This window comes from Epinephelus lanceolatus, chromosome 16, assembly GCF_041903045.1.
Source record: "Epinephelus lanceolatus isolate andai-2023 chromosome 16, ASM4190304v1, whole genome shotgun sequence".
Classification (NCBI taxonomy): domain Eukaryota; kingdom Metazoa; phylum Chordata; class Actinopteri; order Perciformes; family Serranidae; genus Epinephelus; species Epinephelus lanceolatus.
In genome coordinates, this window is record NC_135749.1 from 33970684 (window position 1) to 33985794 (window position 15111).

The 15111-nt window shown below is 44.7% G+C and overlaps 1 long non-coding RNA gene across 1 annotated transcript; it reads right to left on the bottom strand.

The window, feature by feature from the left end:
- Positions 1-6976: 6976 nt before the first annotated feature.
- Positions 6977-13412, bottom strand: LOC144467396 (uncharacterized). The gene is made up of 2 exons (XR_013493627.1): positions 12646-13412; positions 6977-8060 (listed from the first exon to the last, which is right to left on the bottom strand). It is a non-coding gene; the product is annotated as an uncharacterized LOC144467396 (long non-coding RNA).
- Positions 13413-15111: the final 1699 nt, after the last annotated feature.

Here is a 15111-nt window from a genome sequence, read left to right on the forward strand (position 1 = left end):
AGCCATGTTTCCATTATAATCAAACACACAAAATATGCACCAGACTAGAGAGCCAAGAACTGCTGCACAAGTGCATGCTGCCATCTTTTTTTGCCATCTTGAAATGCAGATGATATGCTGCTTTATATATCTTATTCTAAAAATCCCCTTTCCAACTTATTTCTATTCATGTAAAGATTTGGGATCATTTCTAGGAACAGATCAAACCCTTGTTACATATGAATCTTTGTAAAAACCTGACCTGAATAATAACTATTAAAATGGTCTAAATATGGGCAGTGTTGACAAAGTTCATTAAAGCAGACAAAACTATAGAAGAACATTTTAACCAGACATACATCAGGGTTAAGTCCAGCCTGTTCTCATTATGAACTTATCAAATACCTATGCTTATTCAGTGATTTCAGCATCAGATGCTGACGTGCAAAGACACCTTTTATGGCAATATGATCTGTACCTGGGGGGTGTCAGTTTGTAATGCCACTGGGTGGCATCACCGAGTAATCCCACCAAGCAACGTAACTTTGTAATGCCACCGGTAACAAAGTAATATTAAAGGAGCTATATGTAAGAAATCTAAAGCAAATAGTTGTAAAATAATACTAATGTGTCACAGAGACTAAGGAATAATGTTCATATAACATACTGATCTCACCGACAACAATAGTACAGCCAGAATATTTGCATTTAAAAAATTTTTTTTGCAGTCTGCAAATCATGTTTATGTTTTGAATTTGTGTTTTGGCCTGTTGCGCCACCCACCGCCGTCGACCAATCATGCAGTCAGTAGAGTCTCAGCATCCAGGTTGCCAGTTACGACTGAGCTACAATGGCTGACGGTGCGACTAAAACCAAACGACCTCGTTATGAGTCCCAAAAACGCCAAGACAAAAGTCGAGGCAAAGCAAGGGTCTATATAGGAGATGTGTTTGAATGGTGGAGACGGTTGAAAGCGGAGAAGAATTTGAAAACGGATGTCGAAGTGGCTACTCTTCTCCTCGACAGGTAAGCTATAGCCAAAGTTGGCTAACTAGCATCATAGCTAGACAGGGATGGACATTTCGAATACTTTCAACTGTTATTCATTTTCGATCATACATTGTAGCCCATGTGCAGGTGGATTTTTTTGAGAAACAAATGTTAGCTGCACGGCAAGCAGCATTAGCAGTGTCCCGGTACATAGCATTAGCAGCCGGCTCCTCCTCAGCTGTATCACTTGGAGTGCTTCCCCCTGTGCCGGCACCAACTGTGGAGGAACTCCTGCACACCAAAGTCAGGAGAGGTCTTGGTAGGTGGAATGTCTTCACTTCTTACCCATCGGGCTACATAAGACACTCTACAAGTTAGATCTCATGTGTAACATAACTTCATGCACAGACAAGAAATCTGTATTTTTACATATCTCTGTGCCAATGTTTTAATCCATGGATTTTTCATTTTATTTGTTTTTCTCCTCAGCATTCCAGAGTGGCTAAAGAGCAGCAAGAGCAGTATGGAGCCTCAATACTTTCAACACATTGTCATTAGACATATTGTAAATTTTATTTACTCTGTGTTTACTATGTGTTTACTCTCTTTTGTTATTGGTGTTTATTGTAAATTTAGGGATGTTATTTTGCAAAAACTATCTGCTCAGTAAAATGAAGTCGCCATATGATCTGTAGTGTGTGTTATTTATACTTCATCTTGAGGTTTATTGCACTATTTTCAAACTGAAATGACTGAAAGAGGACAGAATAGCTAAATCTTTACTTCTACATTTATATTTTAGTTAGATCTTCACTACTATACCAAATTTTATATTTTTTGGTAATGACAATGTTCTGAGTTTTTTGGTTTGTTTTTTAGAATTGGACATAATGAACTTTCACAACATATGATAATATTCTGATTTCAGCATTTCTGGTATGCTATCATGGTCAAAGACATAGCAGTGCTATTGTGAATAGACGTTTTTTTTTTATTGAAAAACAAAAACAAAGAGTCATTACAATCACACTAAAATCCAATTGTATGTACAATATATTGTGACAACAAAAAATAACAATTAACAATAAATAACAAATAACAATTGTAACAATAAATAACGGAAATATGAACAGTAATGCAAACATGCAGGAACACAATATAGGGTCAAATTGAATCAAATAGTGGGCATAAAGCCTGTGTACTGGCCCTGAGGATCAGGGTATTTGTCCCTAATTCTCCATACCCAGCAGCTAGGGATTACACAACGGTTACCCTGGCCCAATGACCCATGCTGCCAAAATATATACTGCCGATAGGCAGCATATCGGTACTCCCTCCTGTCCTCCCCTGGCTCTCTAGCATCACCATCCACCAACACATCATTCCTGTGCCGTCTGTGAAGGTCCAGACAGTACAGGGTGAAGTGTGGCAGTTGGCTGATGCAGTGGATAGGACCCTGGCCACAGCATTTTCTCTCTGCATATGTGGCCATCTCCCTGCAGTTGCCACAGGTGCACCAAGGAAGAGCGGCCGCTGGTGGAGGAGTAGGGGTGTCCCTGAAGATCTCTAGGGCATCAAAAACCAACCCTGGCTCCCGAGAAAAAAGCTGGGTGGCAAGCAGTCTTAGCTTCACTTCCCTCATCTGCTGAATGAATGCCTAGGTAAACACATCACAAAAGAAACAATGTTATGCATTTCAACTTATTAAAAAAAAACCTGACATCCATATAACACTGCCTCCGACCCATATAATTCAGATGGTCTACACTAAAGGTCTTACTTATAGCCATGATGTCACTGCAGTATTCATTTAGCACAGTTTTAGCATACTCTATGAAAACCTCTTGTGGAAAACACTAACCTCTGTTTGAACCCTTCTGTCATTTTGGATTCCCTGGATTCTTTCCTCATCCTCTGCTTCCTCTGCCACCTCCTCTGTCACTGGGACCGGCACTTTCTCCTCCTCTTCCACCTCTCTGTCATCTGCCCCCTGGACCAGGAGCTGCCCGCTCTCCTCTTCCTCCTCCTCCTCCTCCTCCTCCTCTTCCACCTCGCTGTCCTCTGCCCCCTGGAACAGGAGCTGCTCGCTCTTCTTCTCCTCCTCCTCCTTCTCCTCCTCTTCCACCTCTCGCACTTCTCTTCCTCTGTCTGCACCGGTCACCTGGCTCATCATCAGCCTCACTTGGTAGTGAATAGCTAGGGTCTGTATCAGGCTGAAACAAGTCAAAATAAACATGAAATGCTAATGTTATCTAGCGTTAGCTCTGTATCAGGCTGTAACAAGTCAAAATAAACGGGAAATTGTAACTTTATCTAACGTTAGCTTAGCGTCAGCTTGGGAGCGCCATACTGCTAAAACCACCATGTTGTTCAGTATTGACTAGAAACTTTATTTACTTACAACTTAAAGTGTAGGACTCGTCGCTTGCCATGGTCGCTCCTCGCTCATTGCTTGACGGATGCGCCAACCTATCTGGCAACCACGAGTCTGTAGGGGAGGGGGGGCGGACACGACTCGCAGCAGTATTTTGAATTTGAGTGCAGTACCCGTTTTGGCCACATTCTTACATACAGCGCCTTTAAGGCCAAATCCCAATATCCCCCCTTACCCACTACCCCTTAGCCCTTGGCCCTACCCCTAGCCCTTGCCCACTACCCCTTGGCCCTCGAAATGAAGCAACAAGGGGTAGGGGTTGAAATCATTCCCTAGGAATTGGGACACCACTCACTACGTCACCATGTCGGTTACGTTCACGCATACGTAACTATTTTAAACGGGAAGCTGCCAGCCATCTACATTTCCAACCGGCATCTACAATGGAGTCTTCAGTTGAGTTCATCCTACCGATCGCGTTTGCTGTATTCATCGTGCTTCGTTCGACAGGGGACTTCTGCTAGCTAGCTAACTAACCAGCTAACATTACGAGGCAGCATAGTTAGCTGGCGTGTTATCGCAATGTGAAAATTCCGACAATTTTGCAGAACAGGACAGATGACAGACGCCAGATAGTGCGAGCTAGCTAGCTAGCTAACAAGCAACCTGACAACAAGCTTTCTGTCAACTCCAATCAAGACATCGTGAATAGCAATAAAAAAATCGTTATACCGTTCTCTACACAAATACACAGTTATTCGCAAATGTTTTTACAAAAGTTCCATGTTTATTTGTGAAATTATACGTACATGTATGAACTTTTTTCCCTGTCTCTTGCTCGGTGGTAGCCATGGCGACATCTACCCCTCGCTGGCAAGTCAGCATCTGAAATCCCTCGCTCCGAAGGGCTAGTTTCATACCCACTACCCCTCGTTATGCCCCCTACCCCTACACGCAAAAAGGAATTGGGACACCCCCACCCCTCGCGGGAACGCGCAAATCTAGGGGTAGGGCCAAGGGGTAGGGCTAAGGGGGGGTACTGGGACAGGCCCTAAGAGCTGGAAAGACAGGAGGGGGGGTGGATGGGTCCAACAAACCCTGGACCTTGCAAGGGAGCCAGCTGTTCACTCTCTGTGTCAGTTTAAAGCCAAACCATGATATTTTTTTCTCAACCTAACCATGTGCTTTTGTTGCACAAGGAAATAAATGTAAAACGAGGTGCATTACCGACTTTGTGAGTGTATTTTGAAAAAGACTTAATGTATCTGATGAGCAGAAACTGTATATTTCATACAAGCATAGATTGACATGCTGTTCTGAAACATCAACAACAGATGCAGGAGGTGACCTAGCCTAGATGTGAGAGTCCGTAACTATGACAAGCACAAATTAATACACCGGTGCTGGGGGACACACACCTGCTGGTTCCCGGTGTGCTGGTCAGCTTCAACAGCACCAGAGAGAGTTATGCATAAGAACGGGACTGTGTGCTGGTGTTGCTCTGCAGTTGTGGGGGATGTGAATAGAAACGTCCAACATACTGTATACTATCAATTCCCAGATGTGCCGATCAGTGCTGTACACAGACATTTTTGAGGACAGGTGGTCGAGCAAAAATTATGTTCATTCATCATTATGTACTGCTCTCAGAAATGTATCAAATCAAACCAGGCTTTAATTGTCATCTCACCAAACATACAACAGTAATGCAGGTAAAACGAAATAGTGTTTGCGGGGGTCGTTCCAACACAAAATTAATAAATACGAATACCATAAAATACACATCAATGAAAAACATTAAAACCCTAACTATCCAGCAATAAATCACAAACTAAAAGTCTAGTATGACACTCACACATCACATATCAGCAGTGACCATTTTCAGAAAAAGTGACAGTTGGCAGTGGCCATGTGCAGTGCTGTGCAGTATGTATAAGGTGCATGCAGCAGAGAGGCCAGTTTAACTGTTTAGCACCCTGACAGCTTGTGGGAGGAAGATGTTAAGAAGTACTGGTCCCAGATTTGACGCTGCGGTAGCGTTTGCCTGATGGCAGCAGTTCAAAAAGCCTGAGGAGAGGGTGTGAAGGATCCCTGATGATGCTCAGAGCCCTGTTCCTGCATCAGCTCTGAAAAAGCTTGTCCCTGTACATGTCTTAATTGTTCATGTGGATGAGCCCAACAACTGTGGTGTCATCCGCAAACTTGAAAATCAGGTGCCCCTGGTGTCTCGCTACACAGTCATGTGTAAGCAGTGTAGACAGGAAAGGGCTGAGTACACATCCTTGAGGGGATCCTGTGCTCAGCGTGATTGTGTTGGAGGTCATGTTACCAACTTGGAGTGACTGAGGTCTCTCAGTCAGAAAGTCCAGGATCCAGGGACAGGTGGCGGTGTTGATGCCAAGTTGAAGCAGCTTATCTGTTAGTCTCTGGGGAATTATGGTGTTAAACTCTGAACTTGAGTCCATGTACAGGATCCTGGCGAAGGTGTTTGTACGGTCCAGATGAGACAGGACCGAGTGAAGTGTGAAGTGAAGGCGGGATACGTCCAGTTTTTTTGGCCACAGGGATAATGGTAGAGGTTTTGAAGCATCTTGGGACAGTGGCTTGGCTGAGGGAGACATTCCATTAAATTCAGCTTCTTACAAACATGTGTACATGTATTACGGCAGGGCTTGTTTTTACATTTTCTTGTGATGTTACTTTGCCATCAACACTCTTTAATTTAACTACAAAGTCAATTGTTGCCTCTGTTGGACTAAGAGTTTCATCCTACTCTCCAATGTGCTATGTGTGAGCTCAGTCCTGCGTGTTCTTTAATGAAGCAATAGGAGAAGATATTCGGTCTCAGTTAATGTAGTTTATTAAGCAGTAAAGGAATAAAATTACAGAGCTCTGGGTCTCAACTTCACGTCCCTGACGAACAACAAAGGTGTGTCAGTTCACGAAGTCTGACCTCCTGTCCTTTCCCTGACCCAGTATATTTGAGCGTAACAGAGTGTCATTGTGCACACAAGGCGTTGTCCTTTTCTCATTGGCAGTTCCACTTCCTCCTTCACCACACCACGCCCCTGCCTCGTGTTAATCTGACTCCTTCCCACTGGCGGTGGGGGCGTGGTTCCTGTTTTGAAAGACAAGAGAACAACACAACTCCCTACACGTGCTGTACCTTACTATCTGTATATCACTTTCTATTCTTTTTACCATATATGAAACTAATTATCTAAGCATTGCGGTATGTGCTCCTCAGACTTCATGTCTCTTCCTCTCCTGTACTTCTCCACTTCTGCAAAGCAAACACATTCAGATCAGCTGAAATCATCTCAGTATTCTCATTGTTCACACATCTAAAACTTATATAGTGAAACACAACTTATAGTAAAACACATAAAATCATTCTATTCCCAACAGTCCCCCTTTTGGCCTCATAGGACTGAGGCCACTTTTTTTTCAGTCCCAATGTATCCAGGTCCCCCTTTTTAGGTCTTGTGATTACTGCACTTTTTGTTTCTTTTGAAACAAAAAGTTATAACTCCCCCTTTTGGTCTCATACACATGAGACCACTCATACTTTGTCTTCTTCTGAATCTGAATCTGAATCTGTCGGCGGTTCCCCCAATAGGGTGGCCGTCTCCATTTGAGTCATCTGATACGGTGAGGGTTGTGGATGTTTTCTCTCCACTGCTGACACTATGATCCTTTCACAGAGAGACCTGATGCATGGGATGCAACAACAGCCACACAATGCTAACACCCCGAGCATTCCCACCGCAGACAAAAATACCGATACCACTAGATTCTTCCACTTACCAAACCATTGTTTGAACACTCCGCCTATGGGGTTATCGATACCTGAATGCTCATGCATCTCTTCGGAGAGTGTACGTAGCCCTTCCAGTGCTTTAGTGACTGACCCATCTGGAGCTGTGTTATTTGGGATGACAGTGCAGCAGAGACCCTGGAACATAGAGCAGACACCCCCTTTCTCCACCAAAAGCATATCTAAGGCAATTCGGTTCTGGATTGTCATTAGGGAGGTGGCCGCCAACTGCTCCGACAGTGTCCCCTGTCCCCCTGTCGTTCGGTTTCGTGGTTGCTCTGTGGCTTTGTCTCTGGGGGAAGACTCAAAATATAAAAAAGGGTAAAACAATAACACAGGTCAATACAAAGCCTCCCAGCCAACACCACTTATGGTGGCGTTGAATGATGAGATTGTTGGGAGTAGAGCCCAACAATCTCATCATTTCCTCTATAATGCATAAATGAATGTAAATGTAAAAAGTAAAGGTAAATATGGAGTGTAAATATAAAAATGTGGCAAGCAGACTTTCAGTATATCCTGGCCTGCTATATTCAATCGTACTCTGGGCAAAGTGTTGCTTCTAACCTTCACATTGATCACAGGATATCTTTACCGCACTTATGCTGAACTAAGAGTAAATGTAGGTGTGAGTGAGTTTTTTTTTTTTTTTATTGTCTCTTATGTCTTCCAGTGTTCGGGCAGGTGTCTCTGCCACTGCACACTGACTCCAGTGATACCATGTGTCACCTTTTCCCTGTAGTTTGACGGTGTGGGACGTCCGTTCCACGACTTTGTAGGGGCCAGTCCACCTATGCTCCGACCACTTTCTTTTAATCACCTTGAGCAGGACCCACTCTGATGTTGGGTGCCCCTTTCCTTCTGCTCCCTCCCGAGCTGCTGTCACCTGTTTGGAGAAAGCTGACACCAATGCTGTTAGTTGGTCATAATACGGTTTATATTTTAGAGGACTTTCTTCCTCTTCTGTAGTTTGAATCCCAGCTCCCGGTCCCGGGAACTGTTGCCCTGTTTTCAGCTCATATGGAGTAAAACCTGTCAGTGAGTTAACAGAGCTCCTGATGGATAATAGAGCTAGGGGTAGTGCATCCACCCAAGTCATTTTAGTCTGGGCACAAATCTTGCCTATTTTTCCCTTAATAGACTGATTCATTCTTTCCACTCTGCCCTGTGACTGTGGATGATAGACTGTGCCAAATGTATGTTTTGGCCCCAATGCCTTCTCTACCTGCTGTAGGTCTTTGTTTTTAAAGTGAGTCCCGTTATCAGATCTGATTTGTTTGGGGAACCCGTGCCTGGGGATATATTGATTTATCAGAAATTTGATTACTGTCTTTGCATCCTCTGATTTGGCAGGTATGGCTTCTGGCCAACCAGTGTATGCATCCACTGCCACCAGAAGACACCTGTACCCTCCCACTCTCTCTAGCATGTCTGTATAGTCAATAATGACCTCTTGACCTGGGAGTTTAGGGAGGGGAAATCTCCCCCTGATGTGGTTTCACCGTGGGTCTAACATTGTATTCTGTACATATCTTACATTCTTGGACGTGATTCTCAATCATTGCTGGCAAACGGGTGCCACAAATGAGTGAGATATCGCGCCATTTGCATTTTCCCACAGTGAGTCACACCATGAGCTTCTTGAAGGACTGATCTCCTCAGCCCTGGGGGCAGTGCAGGTCTCCCATCTGGAGACCCCCACATACCCTCTGTCTTTACTGCTCCTCTTTCTCTCCAGACTGTGAGCTCCTCTGGAGAGGCTTTCTGCTGTTCTGCTATTAACATATTTACATCACAGGGCGGCAGGAGGTCATGCACTGTTCTCTCTGTTTGTAGCATTACATACTGCTGACTGTATCCTGCCTTTCTTTTGGCTGCCACATCTGCTGCGTCATTCCCTCTGGAGACAACTGTCCCTGTTTTGTCATGACCCTTGCATTTAATCACTGCTACCTGTACCGGCTTCATCAGAGCCTCCCGTAGTCTCCTCATATCCTTCTCATGCTTAATGGGGGTCTTTGCTGCTGTTAAAAAGCCAGATCTGATCCACTGTGCCATTTCCACATGGATCGCTCCTACGACATAGGTACACATACATAGTCTACACATAGTCTGTGTAGATGTTCACTCTTTTCCCTTCTGACCATTCTAATGCTGCAATCATTGCTTGGAGTTCAGCCAATTGAGATGATTCTTTTCCTGTCACACTTTCTGTAATCACTTCCTCAAACCCTGTCTCTGTCTGTCTTACCACTGCATATGCTGCTTTGAGTCCCTCCATTGGATGTCTAAAACAACATCCATCTGTGAATAGTGTTTTTTACACATAGGGCCTAAGTCTTTGGCTTGATGTTTTGCATGTACTGCCAAGGATATGTGAGGGGAGGCTTCCTCCGCCGCCTCATACCACTGCAATTGCTCTGAGGTCAGTTCAACAGCTGCAGCCACTCCCTCATTTCCCACCAGTATGCAGGTGGATGTTATCTCCTACATTTTCCCTTCTGTCTCATAAAATGCCTGTTGATACAGCTTGTCGCCATTCCTGTCATAATAAAGAGTTACATGGAGGGGATCGGGAGGAGGCGTGTAGGGATTTAATGACTGAACCCAGGGACGCCAAGACTGATAGAGAGTGCCAATGCCAGGCGTCTCCATGGTTTCTGGCTCGAGAAGGCCCCAGTAGATATCAGCCCAATGTCCTTCAGCCGTGGGGGAGGTATCCGCTGATAACAACATTTGCGAGGAGGAATGCACAGTTGTTAACGAGCAGTTCACAGTGTAGCCATTTGGGAAGGTCACTATCAGCCCATCTGGGTGCAGAGTATGGAAGCTCCACACTTCAGCAGCACATCTCTCCCCAATAGATTCACAGGGCATGACAAAGAAGAAACATATCTGCGTGAAAATGTCTGTTCAGCCTGGAGTATGGTGGTAGTGAGTGGTTTGGTGAGCGGCAGATTTTGTGGTTGTCCCGAGAACCCAGTTAGTTCAACTGCTGAGGATGATATTTGGTGTTTAGACACAGGGAGATTCAAGGTGGCTCCACAAATAAAACACCCTCTACCGCCCTGACCCCCTCTTGGGCCGCCACGACCCCCACCCCTGCCTCTGAATCCTCCTGTACCTCCTCTCGAGCCACTCCAATGGGGAGGGCAAGGATCAACCCACTCTGGGGTCGGAAATAGATCTGGAGTGTGTATGGGGGAGGGCGGAGGCTGCTGAACCATCTGATTGGTTGATTTTTTCTCTGCTTTTTTGCATCGTTGGTTTTACGACATGTATCTTCCAATTGGAGTTTCAACAGCTGAACCTGTGCTGACTCTGCACTGTCCTTCTCTGTCTTTCTCTGATGGCATTGTATATGACTTTATTAATCCTGTAAGCTTCACTGCTCTCTCCTCGTATTCTTCCCCTGAGTCTGTGTCTGACCATATCTGATCTCCCTCGTCATCTGCTTCCTCTTCTGCATCATACTGACGTGGTTCTTGCGTCTTATTCTCACTCTTCCTTCTGCTGCTATTCCTCCCTGAATCTTCTCTATTCCCCCTTATTTGGAACACTGTTTCTGCTAGTGCTCTTGACTCTTCCCCTCCAGCCTCCACTTTAGGTGTACTGGTGGAGAGAGGGCCCTGTTTTATGCTCCTGCCGCTGCCTCTGCTATCTATGCTGCACACCTCCTCTTCCTGTTCCTTGCCCCAATTGAAAGACCTCAGGGGGTCCTGATGCACACTCTGTGCATTAGACAAAACGTTTGCTACTTCCTGTCTCAGTCTCTCTACATGTGCTAACCCCTGTCTTATTTCCCTAGTTACTTCCTGTTTAACTTTCTCATACTCCTCCTCATCCACCACATCTGCATTGATCACTCCCTCCTTAATCACCAGCAAAGGCATTTGCCTGTTGCTCCCCAAGTATGGTGGTGGAGATGGGGCTGGGGGTGTCTGAGGTAGCTCAGGATACAATCTATTATGGGTGGGCTCTGGTGGTGTCGGCGCAGGAACTGGCGCAGGAGTTGGCGGAGTTTGTTTGTCTCTGTTTTGTTTTTTTGTGAGTCTTATCAGTGTGTTTCCAATAAGCCATGGCAGTAACTGCCATCTGATGGAGCAAGGCGCGTTTACGTTCCTCATCCTCCTTCTGGTTTTTTCCATTGTCTTTTTATGAGTTTTGGTTTATTCTCCTTTTTCGTATGTTCTTCCAAATCATCTCTCGCCTTTACCTCTGCAACCAGCAATTTCTTTGTAACATTTACTGCCTCCTCATCGCCAGGAAGCTCATTTTGGGCCTGTAATGCCTTCCATAAATCATCAAACTCCTTTCCTACAGCCTGTCTCTGCTTATCTATTACTCCTGACAATAACTGTTTCCTAATCTCCCCGCACTGTGTTTTTACTAGGATGGGAGGACACCCACCCTGCTCACGATAGTCCCTGTCAAATTCACCGTCCATGATGTCTCTCTGTCCCTCCTCTGTCCTTACTTATTTTACTCAGAGGGTACTACTTGTCACGATGTTACAAAACTTCACACAATTACAACAATACACACAATACTCAGCGCCACATGACCGCTCTGCAGCGCAGTCCGCGCGGACTTATTTTCCCCTTTCTACCTTTGTGATTTTGCTGCTTAAGTTCCACCAAATGCAGGCCGACACACCCAAGCTTCTACACCGCTCTCCTAGGAGGGTGCGGGGTGCCTATGGCTCGGCGGCAAATGGCTTCTATCTTAAGGCGAAATTACACAACTTCCTTTTTTTTTTCCCACAGAACGCGACCACCGCACAGGCACGAAAAGAGTTGGAATTCGAGTCACCTCTAATAGACTCTACACAACTCTTTCGCCCCGTAAAAATAGCTGGTTGTCGGTAAGCCACCCACAAAACAATAACCCCTTAAAAGACTTATTTATTTACACTCCCAATATCAGGGTGGTTCTGCGGACCACTGAATAGATGTCTCAACATGAGCGATAGTATTCAGTGTTAGGGATCACATGGAAAACGCTCCCCTGCCCGCAGAACTCTGTAACCTCTTTTTTGTGTTGTAACAATCTACACAAAGGTCTTTCAACCTCAGACAACCCGTGTCTTCAGACTATATTCTCAGCTGTCCAAGGAGCAACCTTATGGGTTCCCCCCCGAGCTTATCAACCTCAGGACACTCGTCTTTTTCTTTTTTAGAGACTAGATGGAAAACCTAGTCTCAGGGGTTTTCACCCGACTATGTTTCATATTTAGGAGTCAAATTTATGATTTGCTCCAGGGCCTTTCACCCTGTCCTGTCGAGGTGTTGACTATGTTTCGTATTTAGGAGTCAAATTTATGATTTGCTCCAGGGCCTTTCACCCTGCCCCGGGGCATTTCACTTTTGTGTTTTGTTTTAATTTTATTCCTTTACATTTTAGACTAGGAGACTGTAGTAAAATGACAACACAATCTTTTAGCATTTCCAATTGCAGGACTTCGATAAAACAGGCGTCTGCTTACCTTTTTCTCAGGCCGGCCAAGTGTTGTCACGACACTGTCGTCCTCCGCTGAATAGTTGTCTTTATTCCGTCACTTCTCCGTCTTCATCACGTCGGGGTCACCAAATTGTTGGACTAAGAGTCTCATCCTACTCTCCAATGTGCTATGTGTGAGCTCAGTCCTGCGTGTTCTTTAATGAAGCAATAGGAGAAGATATTCGGTCTCAGTTAATGTAGTTTATTAAGCAGTAAAGGAATAAAATTACAGAGCTCTGGGTCTCAACTTCACATCCCTGACGAACAACAAAGGTGTGTCAGTTCACGAAGTCTGACCTCCTGTCCTTTCCCTGACCCAGTATATTTGAGCGTAACAGTGTCATTGTGCACGCAAGGCGTTGTCCTCTTCTCATTGGCAGTTCCACTTCCTCCTTCACCACACCACGCCCCTGCCTCGTGTTAATCTGACTCCTTCCCGCTGGCGGTGGGGGCGTGGTTCCTGTTTTGAAAGACAAGAGAACAACACAACTCCCTACACGTGCTGTACCTTACTATCTGTACATCACTTTCTATTCTTTTTACCATATATGAAACTAATTATCTAAGCATTGCGGTATGTGCTCCTCAGACTTCATGTCTCTTCCTCTCCTGTACTTCTCCACTTCTGCAAAGCAAACACATTCAGATCAGCTGAAATCATCTCAGTATTCTCATTGTTCACACATCTAAAACTTATATAGTGAAACACAACTTATAGTAAAACACATAAAATCATTCTATTCCTAACACCTCATTTCCTGCTGGTTCATAAATAAAATTAAATGTATGTTTTAAAATTCAATCCAAGGGGCAAGGGCTCTTACAGACTCGCAGAATTAAAACTGCAAATGAAGCTCTAGCCAAAGTTCAGTCAGGAAGACAATACCTTTTCATGCTTAGGCTGTAACTTTCTTCTGCACCCTTGAGGTCTGTAAGGTAGTGCATAATGACATGACAACACACAACAAACTTCGGGGGTTATGGAGCAGTGTGGATCAGTGTGTATGAATGAAAAATGAAAACAATAAACAGTTTATTTCAGTTGATAACATTGTAACATGTAATAATAACACACAAAATCCTGTTGGTAACAAGTTACAGTACAGGCCAAAAGTTTGGACACACCTTCTCATTCAATGCGTTTTCTTTATTTTCATGACTATTTACATTGTAGATTCTCACTGAAGGCATCAAAACTATGAATGAACACATGTGGAGTTATGTACTTAACAAAAAAAGATGAAATAACTGAAAACATGTTTTATATTCTAGTTTCTTCAAAATAGCCACCCTTTGCTCTGATTACTGCTTTGCACACTCTTGGCATTCTCTCCATGAGCTTCAAGAGGTAGTCACCTGAAATGGTTTCCACTTCACAGGTGTGCCTTATCAGGGTTAATTAGTGGAATTTCTTGCTTTATCAATGGGGTTGGGACCATCAGTTGTGTTGTGCAGAAGTCAGGTTAATACACAGCCGACAGCCCTATTGGACAACTGTTAAAATTCATATTATGGCAAGAACCAATCAGCTAACTAAAGAAAAACGAGTGGCCATCATTACTTTAAGAAATGAAGGTCAGTCAGTCCGGAAAATTGCAAAAACTTTAAATGTGTCCCCAAGTGGAGTTGCAAAAACCATCAAGCGCTACAAGGAAACTGGCACACATGAGGACCGACCCAGGAAAGGAAGACCAAGAGTCACCTCTGCTTCTGAGGATAAGTTCATCCGAGTCACCAGCCTCAGAAATCGCAAGTTAACAGCAGCTCAGATCAGAGACCAGATGAATGCCACACAGAGTTCTAGCAGCAGACCCATCTCTAGAACAACTGTTAAGAGGAGACTGCGCGAATCAGGCCTTCATGGTCAAATAGCTGCTAGGAAACCACTGCTAAGGAGAGGCAACAAGCAGAAGAGATTTGTTTGGGCCAAGAAACACAAGGAATGGACATTAGACCAGTAGAAATCTGTGCTTTGGTCTGATGAGTCCAAATTTGAGATCTTTGGTTCCAACCGCCGTGTCTTTGTGAGACGCAGAAAAGGTGAAGGGATGGATTCCACATGCCTGGTTCCCACTGTGAAGCATGGAGGAGGAGGTGTGATGGTGTGGGGGTGTTTTGCTGGTGACACTGTTGGGGATTTATTCAAAATTGAAGGCACACTGAACCAGCATGGCTACCACAGCATCCTGCAGCAACATGCCATCCCATCCGGTTTGCGTTTAGTTGGACGATCATTTATTTTTCAACAGGACAATGACCCCAAACACACCTCCAGGCTGTGTAAGGGCTATTTGACCAAGAAGGAGAGTGATGGAGTGCTGCGGCAGATGACCTGGCCTCCACAGTCACCGGACCTGAACCCAATCGAGATGGTTTGGGGTGAGCTGGACCGCAGAGTGAAGGCAAAGGGGCCAACAAGTGCTAAACACCTCTGGGAAGTCCTTCAAGACTG